This window comes from Malania oleifera, chromosome 10 (assembly GCF_029873635.1).
Source record: "Malania oleifera isolate guangnan ecotype guangnan chromosome 10, ASM2987363v1, whole genome shotgun sequence".
NCBI lineage: Eukaryota > Viridiplantae > Streptophyta > Magnoliopsida > Santalales > Ximeniaceae > Malania > Malania oleifera.
The window spans coordinates 46411033-46429448 of NC_080426.1; the positions used below are offsets into that span (position 1 = coordinate 46411033).

Here is an 18416-nt window from a genome sequence, read left to right on the forward strand (position 1 = left end):
TTTGCATAGCACTTCAGCTAAAACCACACAAATAAAATTGCAATTCCAATTCCAAGCTCGCAGACATATGAGGTAAGATACCTTATTCTTTCAATATTTTGTCCCAATTTATAGGCAGTCAAAAATATTAAGCCACAATTGAGCATCTTTGTCCCAATTTATAGGCAATAAAAAATATTAAGCCACAATCGAGCTTCACCTATCTTGTGCCTTAGTTGAGATCTCAATACAATAGTAGCATATAACATGATATGTACACATCAACACTTATAACATTAAATTTATGGTGGATAAGCTATTGAATGATGCATATTAGATAAACGTAGCTACCAAACGTTTAAAAGACTTAATATAATTATTATTTTTTAACATGTAGTGAAGTTGATCCATATTCAAGTTTATCTAAATTAAACATTGGCTTGAGCAGCTTACATTACATTTGTGCTTGTTGCTGCCTATCTAGAGTTGAGGCTGTAGCCATTGCTGTACCACCAACCACCCTTCAAGCTCAGGCGAACCTGCAACCTTCCAGCATAAAAACAAAAAAAAAAATTACTGCCTCCAATTGGCCATTTAATCAGTCTTCGATCTACATAAGATGCTAATTTTCAATTTATACCTCAGATGAGCAACTTTGTCCACAGTAAAATTCTTAAGAAGATACACAGTTATCTACAAAGGCTCATGGTAAAACAAATGTATGATCCATATTCTTGCACAAAACCAAGCTAGCTTCATGTTAAGGAAACTTTTTTGGCAATATTCTTCAGGTAGTAGGAAGCCCATCAAGTGTATCGTCTGTATTCACAAATAAATGTTATTTAACTGCAACAAAGCTCAGCATACTTATTGTAAGTGCATCAAAAAGGCCTAGTTGATTCTTTGCAGACTTGCTACTCTTCTTGGCTCTAGAATCAAGCCAACCAGCAGACTCCGAGGACAGTATCTTCATAAACAATGAGTATTCGTAATAGAGAGAAAATACAATAGAAAATGAATTTCCTTCTTATTTTCCTTTTTCTTTTCTTTTTTTTTTTTTTCTCAAGTTCTTGATCATGGAGCATAAATATAACATGGAGAGAAATGCTCATGTCAGCAAGCCATAGTTGTGACATCACTATCAATTCACCATATGGAGTGAGAAAGCTCGGAGGCTGCACGCCTACCATTCTGCTGAATATGGGTGTGAAGTGTCTGTTTTTTGTTTTAATTTTTTTAAAACCAATAAAAATGAGCAAATGTAGTTAAAGATCACTAAGAGAGTACCAACCCAAGCAGAAGTCCCTTACTAAAAAAGTAAACAAGAACAAGAAAAGCATGTATATCTACATCACGGACATCATTGTACCAAAAAGAATAGGTTTTTAGTCATCCTCATTGAGCGAGTAAAGAGATACTTTGTCTCCTACAAATGCTCTCATATTTCTCTCTCCCTAGTGAATGAGTAAGCTTTGTTGTTTTTTTCTGTTCTGTACAGATTTTGATACCCCACCAAACCCATAATTCTTGGGCATAGAATCATCCCTCACCCCAAGAGAGACCCACCATTGAGATTGCAGTATCCGAAAGCTCCCTAACCCAAGAACACTAAAGTAGGAGATGTTGGACATATTCTCCCACTTGCGCTTTCCCCACCCCCACCCTTTTCATTGTAAATAGTTCAGTAGTTAAAATTCTCTCCCGGGCACTGCCACAAGCAAAGGTAACTTTTGTGGGATCTCACACCTATCTTATAGCTTTTCCAGGGAAAGCTGGTTTGGCGGTCTTCATTGGTCTGCTTTTAGATCCCTCTATAAAAGGTTTCAAACAGAAATTACCTCCCCCCTTTTAGTTTCCATTTACAACCAAATCCTCCATATGGATGTTAAGTTTGGCCTAAAATACTTCAAACTGATATTATTTCCCCCGTTTACGAGGTTATTTCATTCATTGAAGGTATTAAAAATATTAAAATACCTCACCATTAAAATTTATTGTTTGGGTACCTCCTTGAAGGTTACCAAAATCCAGGAGATTTTTACAGGGTATTTACAATAAATAAACTAATTTCCCTTCTCTAAACGCAATTGGTAATCATTTAAGAAATCCCCTAAGATTAACTTCCCCCACTCCACTGAAGTCCAACTACACCCACCCAACATCACCAAGTTGCTCCACCCTTGAGATGGAAGTTGAGTGTGCCTCACTGAACTTGTCATTTTCCATTAACCTTTTTTAACAATAGATTTAAGTATTATTGAAGAAGTTGGACCCATAAAGTCCTAACAAAGTACCCAACCAAGATTTTATAATTCTGATTCTTGTAAAATTGAAATACATAAGCCCTTCATTTTAAAAATTACCCTACTCAAATATGCCCCTATAAAAGTCGTCTAAGTGTACTAGTTCCCAATCATTTTGCCATCTATAAAATTAATGTTCCAAATGACTGTGTCATTAACCCAATTTATGCTATTTGCAAACAACAGTGTAAAGTTTGTTTTTAAGGTTTGAAGCCTAACCTAGGCTAAGCATAAACCCAAATTCTCATGTGATGCTGCAAAGATGATTGGTTTGTGTTTGTCAGTCTGGCTGCCTCTTCTTATTTAGTGTTCCCAGATGCAGTTAGGTGCAATAAAGAGTTCCAGGTGCTTATGTAGTTTTTCAGACACTGATTGCACTATTTATTGTCTTCCATTGGTGAATATCACTTCTTTTCTGGGAGCAGTGCTCTCTTTAACTGCTTGTGTCAATTCTGGATTGTTTTCCTGTGCTGTTTTTTGTAGCCCCAACATTCTGTAGGTACTCAATTCCTCTGGTTTAAGTGCTTGATTCTGTGGGTTTTAGACAGTGGAGAATAGCTTAACAAAAGTTGTTGTTGGTAAACAGTTTTCATGCAAAGGGTTGGAAACTGCAGTGGTGATTTTTCCTGTAATGTGGTTATTTGGTCAATGATTGAGTTTTCTAGAAGTTTTGGTGGCTGATTTCATTTGGTTTTGTGACTGTGTCGTTTGGAAAAATTAACCACTCATTTGTTTAGAAGAATCTTGAGGATTCCCAGGATGTCATATGGGAATCATTGATGCCTACATTTGGTTTTATCTCACAAATCCTACACAATGGGCACCTGGGACTTTTGGTAATCTATTATGCCAACAGAGCATTCCCATCTACCTCTTTAGTAATGCAAATTCCCATAGGAATGACTTCCCCTGTCAGTTAGATTATATCAAGCCATAATTAGCCTATATTTAGCCTATCTATTGATGGCATGATTCTTGTATTATAGCTGTAAATACCATGTAATTAGCTGCAGCCATGTAACTGCGATGTAATTAGCTGCAGCCATGTAACTGCCATGTAATTAGCTCAAACGTTGCTATATAATGAGAAGAACCCTCACAAAGAAGGGATTCAATACAATTGATATGGTATCAGAGCCTAAAACTTGAACTAGGTTTTCTGGGTCAATTTCTTTCGTGATTGTGAGGGTTGTTGAGTCAACTTAGGCAGTTTTCTTTGGTTTCAGGAATCTCTGGACATTAGAGGTTCATTGTGGTGTGAGTTTTGTGGCTATCAGTAGTGTCTAGGCATCATTGTGGTGCTGCCAAGACATTCTTGGGAGAATTTTGTGGTCAGTTGGGCATAATTGTGGTGCTGTAGAGGCTGGTTGTGCTGCACAGATTGTATTGCACACACAGTTGTTTCTCTTTCTAGGGCAGGTAATTGTTTTGGGATTGTTTTCTTTGTGTTGACCTGCTTCTAGTGTATTAAGCAAGAGGGGTTATTTTAAGTCAATTGTTTTTGGGCTGTACTGGGCTTTGTGGGTTGGGCTTCTTTGTGCTTTGCTGGTTGGTGTTTTTTGCATTTTTTGTCTTGTTTTTTATTGTTATGTTACGGGCATCATTACTACCAACTCAGATTCTTGTGGTGTGCACTTCACGAGTAAAAATTATGGTACTTGGAAATTTCAATTCAGCGTACTTGTTATGGGGAAGGAGTTATGGGGCCATATTGATGGTGACCCGGCTCCAATTGAGCTTTCCTAATTTGGCTCAGTGGAAGGTCAAAGATGCTAGAGTAATGTCATGGATCTTAGGATCTGTTGATCCTTAGATTGTTCCATATCTAAGGCCGTACAAAACTGCTAAAAGTATGTGGGAAGATACTCGCGAAGGGGCCTAAAGTTGGCAGACTTTTTCCATTGCACTTTTCCATTACTAGTTTATCTTTGGCTTGTATGACGGTTAATCCTCAGAGTGAAATATGGCACAAACGTTTGGGTCATCTGAACTCTGTTGTTTTGTCTCATATGTTAAGTTTTGGTTTGTTAGGCAATAAAAAACATGTTTCTAAAGCTTTTTCATTTGATTGTTCGGTATGCAAACTTGGAAAAAGTAAAACTCTTTCATTTCCTTCTCATGATAGTCATGCTGCAAAATGCTTTGATATTGTGCATAGTGATGTTTGGGGTATTTCTCACAAAGGCTATGTTTGCCATGATCCTGGTTCTAACAAATTTTGTACTTCTCATAATGTTGTTTTCTTTGAAAATCAATATTACTTTTCTACCCATGTTGAGCCCTTGCCCGAGCTTAGTGTTCTTCTGTGTTATGATGAATTGCCTCCTCTTCCTGAACGGTTCAAACCTCGAATTGTGTATACTCAACGTCTACCAACTTTGCCCGTTCTCGGCTCAACTCTTCCTCCACATCTGATCCAACGCCGTCTGTGCCTCCTAAGCTTGACATGGCTCCTGCACCTGGTCCTCGACGCTTTGCACGAGTATTACGCCCTCCTGATCGGTATGGTTTTAATGCTACTTTAACTTCTATTCCCATTCCTACATGTTATTATGTGGCTGTTAAACATGAATGTTGGCGAAAAGCGATGGATGAGGAACTTGGGGCACTCCAAGATAATCTTACATGGGACGTGGTTCCTTGTCTATGCCATTGGTTGTAAATGGGTTTACTCAATCAAGCTCCGCTTTGATGGAACTTTGGACCGGTGTGAGGCATGGTGCCAAGTAACTGCCATGTAATTAGCTCAAACGTTGCTATATAATGAGAAGAACCCTCACAAAGAAGGGATTCAATACAATTGATATCCCCTTCCCAAGAGCATAGGATTCCTAGGGAGGTGATTCTCCAAACCAAACACCTAGTGAGTTGAAAACTGGTTTAAGCTCTGATCAGTGAATAGGTTTAACATTTGACTTTTCACATTTTTACATTTTCAACCCTTTAAATGTTATGATCTCATTACATTCTTTGACAATGTAAAAAAATACACAAAGGTATAAGTAAATATGAAAATCATTCAAATCAACATATAAAATGGATAAAAATTGGCATTACAAAATTTTACACAGATCAAACCCAATCAGTTATCAATCCCAACTTCCATCATCATTGTTTTCTTCTTGAATCTAGACTTCTCATTTTATATATGCATCTTCAATGAATCCTTATCTAGCCTAAGCCCAGGCCTCAGCCCAGTGTGGGCTTCCATCGACCCAGAAAAAAAAATGAGAAAGGTTGTGTTTGGGAGCATGGATTTCAAGGATTAAATTTGGATTTGAGTGGATTTGGAAGAATCTCAATAAAATTATGTACCATGTTTTGTCGGCTTCCATGTTTTATTTAAATCTACACAAATCCAAATCCAAGGTCCAATCCACCATTGAACCGATTTGGCACCCAAACCATGGCCATCCGTTCCTCCACCCTTAGGAAAGAATCATTTTGTTACACATACAACTTATTCTCCAACCACTGAACAAACAACTTGAAGCTGGGAAAAAAAATCTCAGTACCCATCAGAGCCCAAATATTCATCGTCAATTTTATAAAAAAGAAAAATGCACCCACCATAGATTTCTATCAACAAGTTAATAGTCTGAGGGTGATAGATAGCTAAGGTTTCCTTTACAGAAACATAATCGGGGTTGCAGAGATCTCGCTAAATCCTATCATCGCTGCTAGAGATTGTTGTTGACTGCTTGAACAGGAGAGAAATCAATGGGATGTAAGCACTGTGATTGTTGCATTGGTCAAGATAACCAAATCCCACAGCCTGCACAAATGGATCTTGCTAAAGCCTATCATCTCTGCTAGAGATTGTTGTCGACTGCTTGAACAAAAGAGAAATCACTGGAACACAAATACTCTAATTGTTGCAGTGGTCAAGAAAACCCAAATCCCACAGCCTGCACAAATGATGTCACTTTGCTGGTTGTTGGAGACATCGTTAAGAGAGAGGGATTGTTAGAGAGGAAAAGAAACAGCATCAATTGAGAGAGAGAGAGAGAGAGAGGCATGACTGCTAAGGAGAGGTAGAAGAGACAAGAAGGTTAAGTTTGTGAGAAGCCAGAATTTTGAGAATTCATCCTAGACTGAAACAAACAAACAACAATGCCAGCCACATCAAGTTTAAGAAACTCCAAAAGATGAAGAGCTAAGTTTGCCACCTCGCTCAAAAAGAAACTTACCACAAAACATTAGCATCTAAGCATCTAAAAGATAATTTGTTCTACCAAAAAATGGATCACCGTCTAGGTATGAATTACTCATTTAGGAATCTAGAAGACTAGAACCATCTCCAAGAACCTTTGTCCAAAATATGCAAGCTCAGTTCTCTATTGTCATCCCTAATAAAGCTTGTTGACTTTTTGAGTCTGATCTCGTGTTGATAATGACAAAACACAATTATCTCATCTATGCATTGAGTCTTTTAGCAGGATCATTATTTAGCACGCACGGATGGTACGAATGCTATGGAAGCCATGAGGTATTTGAAGCACATATGACCTGGCATATTCCATGAAATTAAAAGAGCAAAAGGATGAAGACACCTCAGATTTTCAGTTGTAATGTGTGTTTAGCCTCACTTATATTTACATATTTCATAAGATATAATTCGAAGCACAAATTTACCCTAGACAGACCTTAGGACTCGTGCATTTCATGAAAGATTCATTTACATTAGTTCTAAGTTGAATGAATTTTTAGAGGCAAATTTTAGAGGCCTCGTCGACGAACCCCATGGCCTCGTCGACGAACGCATGAAGGCCACTCGGCGATGAACGGTGTTGTCTCGTCAACGAAAAAATACTGAGAACCCAAAAAGTTCAAACAAGTCTCTCGTCAATGAACAGGCGTTGTACACTCATCGACGAATGCGTGCTCTCGTCAACGAAGGTCGCGGCGCAGAATGACGTTTCAGCGCGGACATAGACGTAAATAAAATATTTTAAATAATCCAACGGCCAGAAATTGTTTAGATGTTGAGATTGCTTATATACACTAACCCAAAACCCTAGGAGACATAACAAGACAAGGGGAGATCACTTTGAGCATACTATTGAAAGCCTTTGCATATTTTGCCTACACTCTATCAAGTTCAAACATCTTTTGGCCATTCTCTCGGCTTCACAAAGGGGATTCACGCACACAACTTGCTAGCATGTTTGATATTGAGGTTTGGTACACAAGGTTTTATATTTGGGCATTTAATCTTCATTGTAAAAATTTTTCTTGTCTCATATTTTTATTTAATATTTTATTAAGAGAGCAAGAACCCTAAGTTTCATATTTTGGTTTGAAAAATCTTGTGGGAGAAGTTCATTCTAGGACTTTAAATCTTTGAAGCATTCTTGATATTATTTTTATTCAAAGATTTAATATTCTTTTATTCATACCAAAAGTTATTTGAGAAAACCCTAGATCTCCAACACATATTATTTGAAAAATAAATTTTGGGAGATATATTGCATTGGGTGTAGATCTTTGAGAAAACTCATCATACATATTTTTATATACAAAGATCATATATTTGATTATTATTGAAATCATCACATACATTCATTGAGCTTCATGATTATATCCTGTGAGTACGTATTAGGATTTTATTGTACTCATTAGGTTGTTGAGAAGCATCTGAGTGTTCAAGAATTTTATCAATCTATTGTATTGACGGTTCGGGTTGTGAACCGGGGAAGGAGAAAGTTATGCCTCTTATAAGCAGCAGCGTAGGAGGAAGTTGTACCTCTTGTAAGCAGTGGGTTTGTAATGGGAAACTCCGCCCAAGTTTAAGGAGCAGATTAGTAGAATCCTTGGGGGGTTTGCCCAAGGCGAGAACGTAGGCCGAGTTTGGCCGAACCTCATTAAAAATTCGGTGTCTGTGCTCTCTCTCTCTCTATATTTCTCTTTATATTTCTGCACTTATATTCATATTATATCTGCTATGCATGTTTTAAATGTTGGTATATATGAACATCTAAAATACGTGAGAATAATTGGATAATACTGAATTAATTGAGATATCCAAGTTGCATAATACTGAAATCGATGTATATACAAATTTGTGGATGTATGACAGGGTTTTCAATTGAGGATTGAAATACCAAAAAATTTTTAATTACCCAATTCACCCCCCCCCCTCTTGGGATTACACCTAAATTAACAGAGCCTTGATGAGGATATGGATGTATATTAGCACTACCTATCTGTGTCAAGGTTGGGGGTAGAATACAGGATCCATCCTAAACTGAACAAGCAACAATGACAGCAAATCCTGCTCCGCCAAGTTTAGAAACTCCTAGTAATGAGGTGCCAAGTTTGTCACCTTGCCAGGAAGGAAACTTTACGACCAAACATTGGCACCTAGACAACAATTTGTTCTGCCAAGAAAGGATCACATTCTATGTATGAATTACTTCTTTAGGAATATAGAACCATCTTCAAGCACCTTTCTCTATCATATGCAAGCTAAGTTCTCTATTGTGATGTCGAACAAAGCCTTCAGTAGGATATCTATTAGCAATTCCTAATTATATCCCTACCAAGGTTTTCATCATTCATTTCTAGTTTAGGAATTATCCTAGGCTAGACCAACCTGCAAACTTAACTACCTTTATCTTCTAAACTACAGGGCCATTTGGTATCACTGTCAAAAATTATAGAAATGAAAACCAGAAACGGCAACCAAAAACTAGAAACAGAAACTAAAAACCAGAAACCAACAACCTGTTCGATTAACATTTATAAAATTAATACAAATTTAAAACTTAATTAAAAATGTTCATTTTCATCTTTAAATAAAAAAAAATACTATAAAATATGATTAAAATAATAAAATTACAAATAATACACAATTACAAAAAATTCCATAATAAAAATAAAAATTTGTTGTTCGTTCTCAGATACTCACAGCGGAAGCACACAATCACACATGAATCAATCAACAACCACCAATACAATCACTCAATGATGAAATATACTCAAGAAGCAAACACTCAGTAATGAGAAGAATCAAAAACACAAGCAAAAACGCAAGATTTACGTGGTTTGGCAATTTGCCTACGTCCACGGGAGCAGCAACCTTTTTCTACTATAAACAATGTCAAAGCTTACAAAAGGGTTACAAATCAATGATTATATGCGAACCCTAAACATAGAGGAACCTTAGATCCTATCTAAACAATCCTTGTAGCAATCCCCGAAGGAAATCTCTCCAATTAGCCCAATCTACAAGCCCCCGATTTAAGATTACGTAATCTGCGCCGACTGAAACTGTAGACAGATTGGCCCATCTGACCTACAAACTTCTCTCATGTTATTGTCCCTCGCTTCACGTAGCTTTCTCCAGTACATGTGATCCGCTTTGAATATGAATCATGTCCCCAAGAATCTCCACCTTGGTGAATATTCACCGCCTTGGAAATCTGAAAGCATAACCACTGCTCCACTCGGGCTTATAGATTGGGTCCATCTCCCATCTAGCACTTTGAGACATTGATCAAGTCCAAGCAATGATTGAACTTGTCCATCGTGACCGACTTTGTCAGCATATCAACCGCATTGTCAGACGTATAGACCTTCTCAAGAAGTTCCCCTGAAGCAATCAGTTCCCTGACCCTGTGATACGGCACATCAATGTGCTTCGTACTCACATGGTACACCTGATTCTTCGCCAAGTAAATGGCACTTGACTGTCACACTGCAGCCGAACTCCACCTTACTAGACACCCAGCTCTCTGGCCAACCCCATAAGCCACAATGCTTCCTTGGCAGCCTCAACCACTGCCATGCACTCCAACTCAATAGTAGACAAAGCCATGAGCGACTACATCATAGACCTCCAACAAATTGGTCCTCCCACAAAGGTTAATACGTATCCTATAGTAGACCTCCTATCATCCAGATCTTCTGTGTAGTCAACATCCATGTACCCTACTACTAATGGATCACTCTGTTGTGCACCGAACTCTATGTCATATCCGGTCGTACCCCTCAAGTACCTGAGAATCCACTTCACAGCATCCCAGTGTTGTCGACACGGATTCGAGAAGAACTTGCTCATCACGCTGATAACATGTGCCAAGACTGGCCTTGTACACACCATGGCATACATCAGACACCCCACTGCGCTGGACCCTTGACATATCACGAACCTCATCGTCCGTCCTTTGGCATTGGGCGATAGATAGCCTGAAATGACTCGCCAAAGGCGTGCTCACCAGCTTAGCATTAGCCCTGCTAAACCTCTTTAGCACCTTCTCCACATAGCCACCCTAAGATAACCATAGTCTCCCTGCAGCTCTGTCCCTACAAATCTCCATGCCAAGTATTCTCTTGACTACACCCAAGTCTTTCATGTTGAATTCCTTTCCCAAGAGAGTCTTCAACCGATTTACCTTAATCATGTCTTTAGCAGCAATCAGTATATCGTCAACGTATAGCAGCAAAAATATAAAAGATCAGTCCACAAGTTTCCTTACATAGACGCAGCAATCGTACTCACACCTAATGTAGCTGATATGGGTCATATGTCCAAACCTCTTGTACCACTGCCTCGAAGACTGCTTTACCCCATACACTGACTTTTCAGTTTGCAAACTAAGTGCTCCTATCCGGGTTGGCTAAATCCTTTGGTTGTGTCATGTAAATCAGCTCCTCCAGGTGACCATAGAGAAATGTTGTCTTTACGTCCATCTGCTCCAGATGCAAATCATGTTCCACCACCAGTTCAACACTACCCTGATGGAAGTGTGCATGATCACAAGAGAGAAGATTTCATCATAATCTACTCCCTTCTTCTGCGAGTACCCTTTTGCTACCAAGCGAGCCTTGTACTTCTCTCTTTCCCTTTCTGAAACTGCTTCATTTTTCCTGTATAACCATTCGCATCCAATCGCCCACTTCCCAGCTGGAAGCTCCACCAAGTCCCACATCTGGTTCTTATGCAATGACTATATCTCCTCCACCATAGCGCTTATCCAGCTACCATTCTCCTAGTTGTGCACGGCCTCCTGATAGGTAGCAGGATCCCCGCTGCTGGTGATAAGCGAATAAGACACCAGATCATCAAAACCGTACCTGGGGGGTGGCCTGATGACGTGTCTGGGTTTGTCTACAACTATGCTCTGATGCGGCTGCTAGTCATCCGAGCTAGAACTCCCTGTGCCATCTCCACACTGAGATTCTGACTCCACTTGCACCGTGGGCTGATCTTTCAGGCTAGGACTCCCTGCATGTCTGCCCTGAGTCTCTAACTCCACCTAAATCGCGCTCATTGCTGTTGCGATTTTCTGGCATCTGTTCTCTATTTCTTCCTGAGTACGCCGCAACATGGCTTTCTCATCGAAAACCACGTCCCTACTAGTCACCACCTTGTTTGCCACTAGATCCCACAGCTTGAACCCTTTCACGCCTTTCTGATATCCCAGAAAGATGTACCATCTAGACTTCGCCTCAAGCTTAGATCTCTCCTCACCAGGAATATGCGCATAGGTCGGACACCCAAATACTCTACCAGAGTAGTTTGTCTACCTTTTCTTTTGTCCACACCTCCTCAGCAACCTTCCCATTCTATGATGCCCTTGGTGATCTATTACCAAGAAACACATCATACTAACCGTCTCAGCCCAAAAATTCATGGCAAGCCCAGGTTACAACCTGAGGCACCGAACCCCTTTAACTAGGATTCGGTTCATCCTCTTCGCCACACCATTTTGCAACGGTATCGGGAGTACACTAAAATACCTCCTTATGTCTTATTGCTCTCTGAACTCTCTGAATCCCAAGTTTGTGTACTCAGTCCCATTGTCTATCCTTAGGAATTTGATTTTTCTCCCGATTTGGTTTTCCACTTTAGCTTTCCACACTTTGAACCTGGCCAACGTTTCTGACCTGTGACACATGAAGTAAACCCAAACCTTTCGTGAGTAGTCATTGATAAAACTCACGAAATATACATGTCCCCCTCGTGATGCCACTCACCAGTCCCCAAACGTCAGAATGAATGTAGTCCAGTACTCCCTCCGTCTTGTGCATGGTTGTCATGAACTGAACCCGGTTCTGCTTCCCAAGCACACAGTACTTGCAAAACTTCAGCTTGTATGATTTTACCCCCTTCAGAAGATTTCTCTTGTGAAGTCCTGCATCCCACGCTCTCTCACATGCCCTAGACGCATATGCCATAGAAAAGTACTGTCAAACTTAACTCTACGGTTGTGGCTCCACCTACAACCGTGGTACCCAACAGTGTGTAAATATTACCCGGCACTCTCTTCCCCTTCATCACGGTCAGAACTCCCTTGCTCACCTTCATTACCCCACCTTCAGACTTGTAACTGAATCCGTTACAACCCAAGGTGCCTAACGAAACCAGATTCATCCTCAACTCTGGTATGTGCCTCACACCACACAACGTCCTCACCACATCATTGTACATCATGATTCTGATATTCCCCATCCCGATCACTTTGCACGCAGCATCATTCCCCATCATAACGGAACCAGAACTGACCAGTTTGTACGTAGTAAACCAATCCTTATTGGGCGTCATATGATACGAACATGCAGAGTCCAAAATCTAAAAATCTGCGAACTCATACGATCCCAATGAAACCGAAAGCATATCACCGTCACCGCTCCCAAAGTCTCCTTCTTCAACTACATTCGTCGTTGTTGACGAACCTTTCTTGCTTTCAGCAACTCCCTTCCTCCTCTCCGGACACTCAAGTTTTATGTGCCTTATTTTCCCGCACTTAAAACACCGCACATCCTTCTTCTTCCCGAACTTGGACTGAGCCCTATGGCCGCTCGATCCACCCCGGAAACGGCTCCTCCCATGATCCTGATTTAGTTTTGCCACGAGCCCTTCAGCATGTGAATCCTCGTCGCTTGCCTTCTTTCTTTAGTGGAACCCCAACAACACATTTGTAATGTCCTCCAACTCCAGGGTTTCTTTCTCCCAAGTCAACATCGTAACCAGGTTTTCGTATGTAGGAGACGTCGATAGGGAATTTAGTAGCATCAATGCTTTATTCTCTTCCTCGAACTTCACATCAACACGCTTCAAATCGCCGATTATTTGATTGAAAGTGCTGATGTGCTGAGTCAGGTCCTAACTCTCCACCATCTTAAGCCAATAAAGCTTTTGGTTAAGATACAGCTTGCTCGTTAGCGACTTCAACATGTACCGGCTTTCAAGCTTCAACCAAATTGCAGGCGGCGATTTCTCATCCATGACATTGTACATAACGTCATCGGCCAAGCAATGTCAGAGAGTGGACATAGCCTTTGCTTCAAGCTCCTTCCAACTTGCGTCATTCATGTCATTCGGCTTCTTTCCGTACAAAACCTTCACCATCCTTTGTTGCACTAGCATGTCTTTCACTCTTCATGGCCAAAGCCTGAAATTACCAATTCTATCGAACTTGTTCACATCGAACTTAATCTAAGAGACCCAAGCCATTGTTGAATCAATAGATCTGATACCACTTCTTGTTGTTCGTTCTCGAATACGCAAAGCAGAAGCACACAATCACACACGAATCAATCAACAACCACCAATGCAATCACTCAATGATGAAACATAATCAACAACCACCAATGCAATCACTCAATGATGAAACATACTCAAGAAGCAAACACTCAGTAATGAGAAGAATCAAAAACACAAGCAAAAACGCAAGATTTACGTGGTTCGGCAATTTGCCTACTTCCATGGGAATAGCAACCTCTTTTTCACTATGAACAGTGTCAAAGCTTACAATAGGGTTACAAATCAATGATTATATGCGAACCCTAAACGTACAAGAACCTTAAATCCTATCTAAACAATCCTTATAGCAATCCCAGGAGGAAATCCCCCCAATTAGCCCAATCTACAAGCCCAAGATTTGAAATTACGTAATCTGCACCGATTGAAACTGTCGACGGTTTGGTGCTGAGAAAAACACATTCTGCATCCTTCCTGAAACCGTCTACGGTTTGGCCAATCCATCGACGGTTTGCCCTCTGACCTACAGACTTCTCTCATGCCATTGTCCCTCGCTTCATGTAGCTTTCTCCGGTACATGTTGTGATCCACTTTGAATATGAATCACATCCCTAAAAAAATTATTATAATTATTTTACCTAATTATTATAATTTCAAATTTTACTTTACAATAACAATTTCATTGGACATGACAATTGAAAAATAGTAAAAATATTTTGTAATTGGCTTTATTATTATTTTTTAAAATTTATGCATATTTTTATTTTAATTATATTTAATCCATATGATCATTTTATTTTTATTTTCATTTAAAAGTGTATGAAATGAATGATTTAATTCAAAAAACTATTTCTGGATATTAAAACTTCTAATAACAAGTTGCCAAAACAACGACAAACCATAAATTCTAATTTTCAGTTTTTCTGCAAACAGTTGAAAATTGTCAACAGAAATAGAAAACTAACAACATAAACAAACGCGTTTTTATATTAAGTTTCTTCATTGTGCAGAAACAAAAATAGAAATTAGAAAACAGCAACAATACGAAATAGGCCACTACATTTTTCAACTTGTTTTTTGTTGGATCATAATGTTTACAGTTGGACTCCATTTTGGCTAGACAGTCAAATATAATTTCCACGGATGATATTTTTCCTCTGAAATTATTTTCCTTGGAAATGATTTTGTTGTTTGGTTGACATTTTAAAAATTCTTTGGAACATGTTACAAGATTTAAATATGTAGAAAAGTAAAATTGACATCTTGTAACTAAAGATGATACTTAAAAAACTAACAAATATATGTTCCCTTATCAAATATTTTCAACACATGCAACATTAATAAATTTTAAAAATTGAACAAAAAAATTTGCAAATATATATTCTAGTTATATAAATTTTAATCTAAGTCTTTAAAATCATATTTAGGGTAGACAAAGACATGTTTTGTCTTTCTCAAAACCATTGGAAGCTAAAACGTCATAATGAAAATGATTTTTTAGGGGAACGGGATTTATTTTGACATAAAAAAGGAAAATAATTTCACACTGAAAAATTTTACTGTTAACCAAACAATAGGGGTGGAGAACATTTTCAGGGGAAATATTTTCCAGCCAACCACACAAAGCCTTGGTGTGAAATTATGCAACTTTGACACAACTCAACTTCACATGAGACTTAATATCAATTTCATAGTTGGATTGAATAACCATCTCATGTGTCATAAAAACCAAATATCATAATGACCAGACATATTCACAGCTACCTAACCCATAATTACTCATTTCTACAATAAAGTAAAAATAATCATTTGGTGCATCCTAGATTGGAACAGCTCTCAATCTCCAAAGAAGGTGTGAAAATAGCAATGTTCAACAACATATGGTTCTTGTTCTCCATATTCTCCACCCTTCTCCTCCATCTAATATACCAACAAAGCATTACTCCAATGATTTAATATGATCTAGCATAAAGTACCAGGCTACAAAACCACCCACTTAAATATTAGTACTTAGTTTCCCAAATGCAATAATTGGGAGATGTTTCAAGACTGAAATCTTACCAGATCAAAGCATCCAGGACGCATAAGTGCAGCATCAACTGCATCACAGCGATTTGTAGCAGCAAAAACAAGAACTCCCTACAAAAGGAATGAATAAGCAGAAACTCAAAACATAGGGAAAATGGATGTCATATCCAGTCTCTTGTACATACATTCTATTAAAAAATAGGCCATAACATAATTTACGAAATTATATATTTACTTTAGCCTGTTCCAAACCATCCATTTCAGCCAGCAGAGTAGACAGAAGACCCTCTCCAACTGTAATGCTGTCACTCAAACTCCCACCTCTGCCATTAAAAAGAAAGAAACAACAGTTTAAACTTCTGCAGAACAGGTAAAGAAAAAACTGGGCAAGTCAAGAGAGCAAAAGGAGAGGAAATCCCCATAAAGATTCTGGGTGACTGAGGAAACAGGCATGCAAGCCTGTAGTGTTAAATTACAGTGCACAAAACATGATAATTTCATTGATTATATTACATAGCATTAAGTCATCAACAGCACACCACACTACAATTACCAATAGACAACTGCTCTCCAAAACACTAAATTATCTTTTACAACAATGAAAAGAATTTAGATTCCTAAGTTAATTTACTAATTAATGGCTATATTAATTAAAATAGTCAACGAAGAACACACAATGATATAGGACAACAGGGAGATAGAGAAGAGAGATAAAATAGGGAAGAGAACACAGAGAGGAACAAAAGAAACAGAGAAGAGGAAGCGAAAGAAGAAGATTTTTTTTTTGGGGGGTGGGGGGGGGGGGGAGAGGGAGAGAGAGAGAGAGAGAGGGGGGGGGGGCTTTGATTTACCAAAGTATATTTATTGAAGATGACACAATCCATACCAATTAAAATAATTCCTGCATCAACAAACCAATTTAAGAAACATTGAGGGTCCAAAGCAAGAAGATCTTTTCCTTTAGACAACAAAAAATTCATTAAAAGTAAGAAGAACACAATTATGGAGAAAGAGGACAAGGCGTCCTCCAAAACAAACCAAAGACAGGAAAAGAGAAAATACAATAGATCTACATCAATGCTGCCTTCCAGTCCCTATGGATATCAGACAGAGAACGACCCTCAAAAACCCCAAAAGAGTGACAGAAGGAAGACAAAATTGCAACTTTCACACGGATCAAGCTCAGGGGAGTCTTCTGGTCTCTTAAAATTCTGACGTTCGTTTTGAAGCCAAAGTGTCCGCAAAATAGCAAAGAAGGCACCATCCCAAAACCTTTACATTTTTGGATTCCTCCCAAAACCCAAAAAGTGAACCACTATGAAATCATGGACAGCCTGTGGTGCCACCCAAACCTCACCAAAGCAGGAAAACAGATTGTTCCACAAAAATTTCGCCGCCACACCAGAATGCAAAATAAATGACGATTAGTCTCATTCTTCTCACATACATCATGCAAACATCTGGCCCGAGAGCTTTGTGAGCCCTCCTAGTCCGCATTCATATTAACCCCATTGAGAACCAAAGTCCAAATGAAAGCTTGAATCTTAAGACGGACTTCAGCCTTCCACACGACTCTATCCAGATAAAAAGGACTAGGGCTAAGAGATTTTGTCATTGAAGAAAAGGACCCCGAACAGTCCCCAGTCCAAAGCCTAGCATCCCCCCTCCTGTTAGGATTGAAAGAATTCAGAACACTCAACTGGCAAATGAGCTCATCTATCTCTCTCACATTGAGACTCCTGAAAAATAGAAATCACATCCCATAACACAATACCCACCCAAGTATCCTCCCAAAAAAGGAACCCTATCCCCAATTCTTATAGAAAGACGAATGAGGGGGAAAAGAACTTCTGTGAAACGAATTTGCAGGGGCTCGCACAAGAAACAGTGTTGTTCTCCTATGAATGCCATATTTGCTCCGCACTACCTTGTGCCATAAGGAATTAGACTCTAAGGGGATCTCCATAACCATTTACCTCTTAAAGGAGATGTTCATAGAAATCCTAAAAATCACATTACCAAGCCCCACAACTCCCTCTAATTTTGGTCTCCTGACCGCCTCCCAACGAACAAGATGATTCCTCATATCTTCCCATAACCAGAACACACAAAATTTCTTGTAAGCTTCGCCAAGGGCCTGGCTACTTTGGTGGGGATTTTAAAGAAAAGATACTAAATGGAATATTAGAGAGGCAAGCACAAGTGAGATTGATCCTAAGTCCCATAGAGCGAGATGCCTTCTTCCACCCCTTTAGTTTCTTTCCTATCCTCTCAATCACCAGCTCCCTTGAAGCGGCGGGCAGAAGGACTGTCGGATAGAAACAAGGCAGGAAACCAAACTAACTAACGGATATAAATCATTCCTTACTAATAAATAGTGAAAAATAAAATATCCAACAGAACAATAATTTCACCTAAATATTTAACTTGGAAGGACATGAAAAATGAAAATAAAAATAAAAACTCACCCAATAAAGACATTATTTTAACATGAAAAAACCCTTCAAAGAGAAGGGTAAAAATTACCCAGCAGACTTAATAAAAATCCACTATAATTTAACAAACAAGTTTACAATAGTTCAAATACCACAAAATGCTCAGAACAAAAATAGACTCCT

At 38.9% G+C, this 18416-nt stretch overlaps 1 long non-coding RNA gene across 2 annotated transcripts; it reads right to left on the reverse strand.

Moving 5' to 3' along the window:
• Positions 1 to 331: 331 nt before the first annotated feature.
• Positions 332 to 18121, reverse strand: LOC131166043 (uncharacterized). 2 transcript variants are annotated; one of them, XR_009139719.1, is made up of 6 exons: positions 16861 to 18121; positions 16650 to 16699; positions 16034 to 16121; positions 15832 to 15909; positions 620 to 798; positions 332 to 525 (listed from the first exon to the last, which is right to left on the reverse strand). It is a non-coding gene; the product is annotated as an uncharacterized LOC131166043 (long non-coding RNA). The 2 variants fall into 2 exon arrangements; XR_009139718.1 differs by having other exon boundaries at positions 16650 to 18120.
• Between the last annotated feature and the right edge of the window lie 295 nt (positions 18122 to 18416).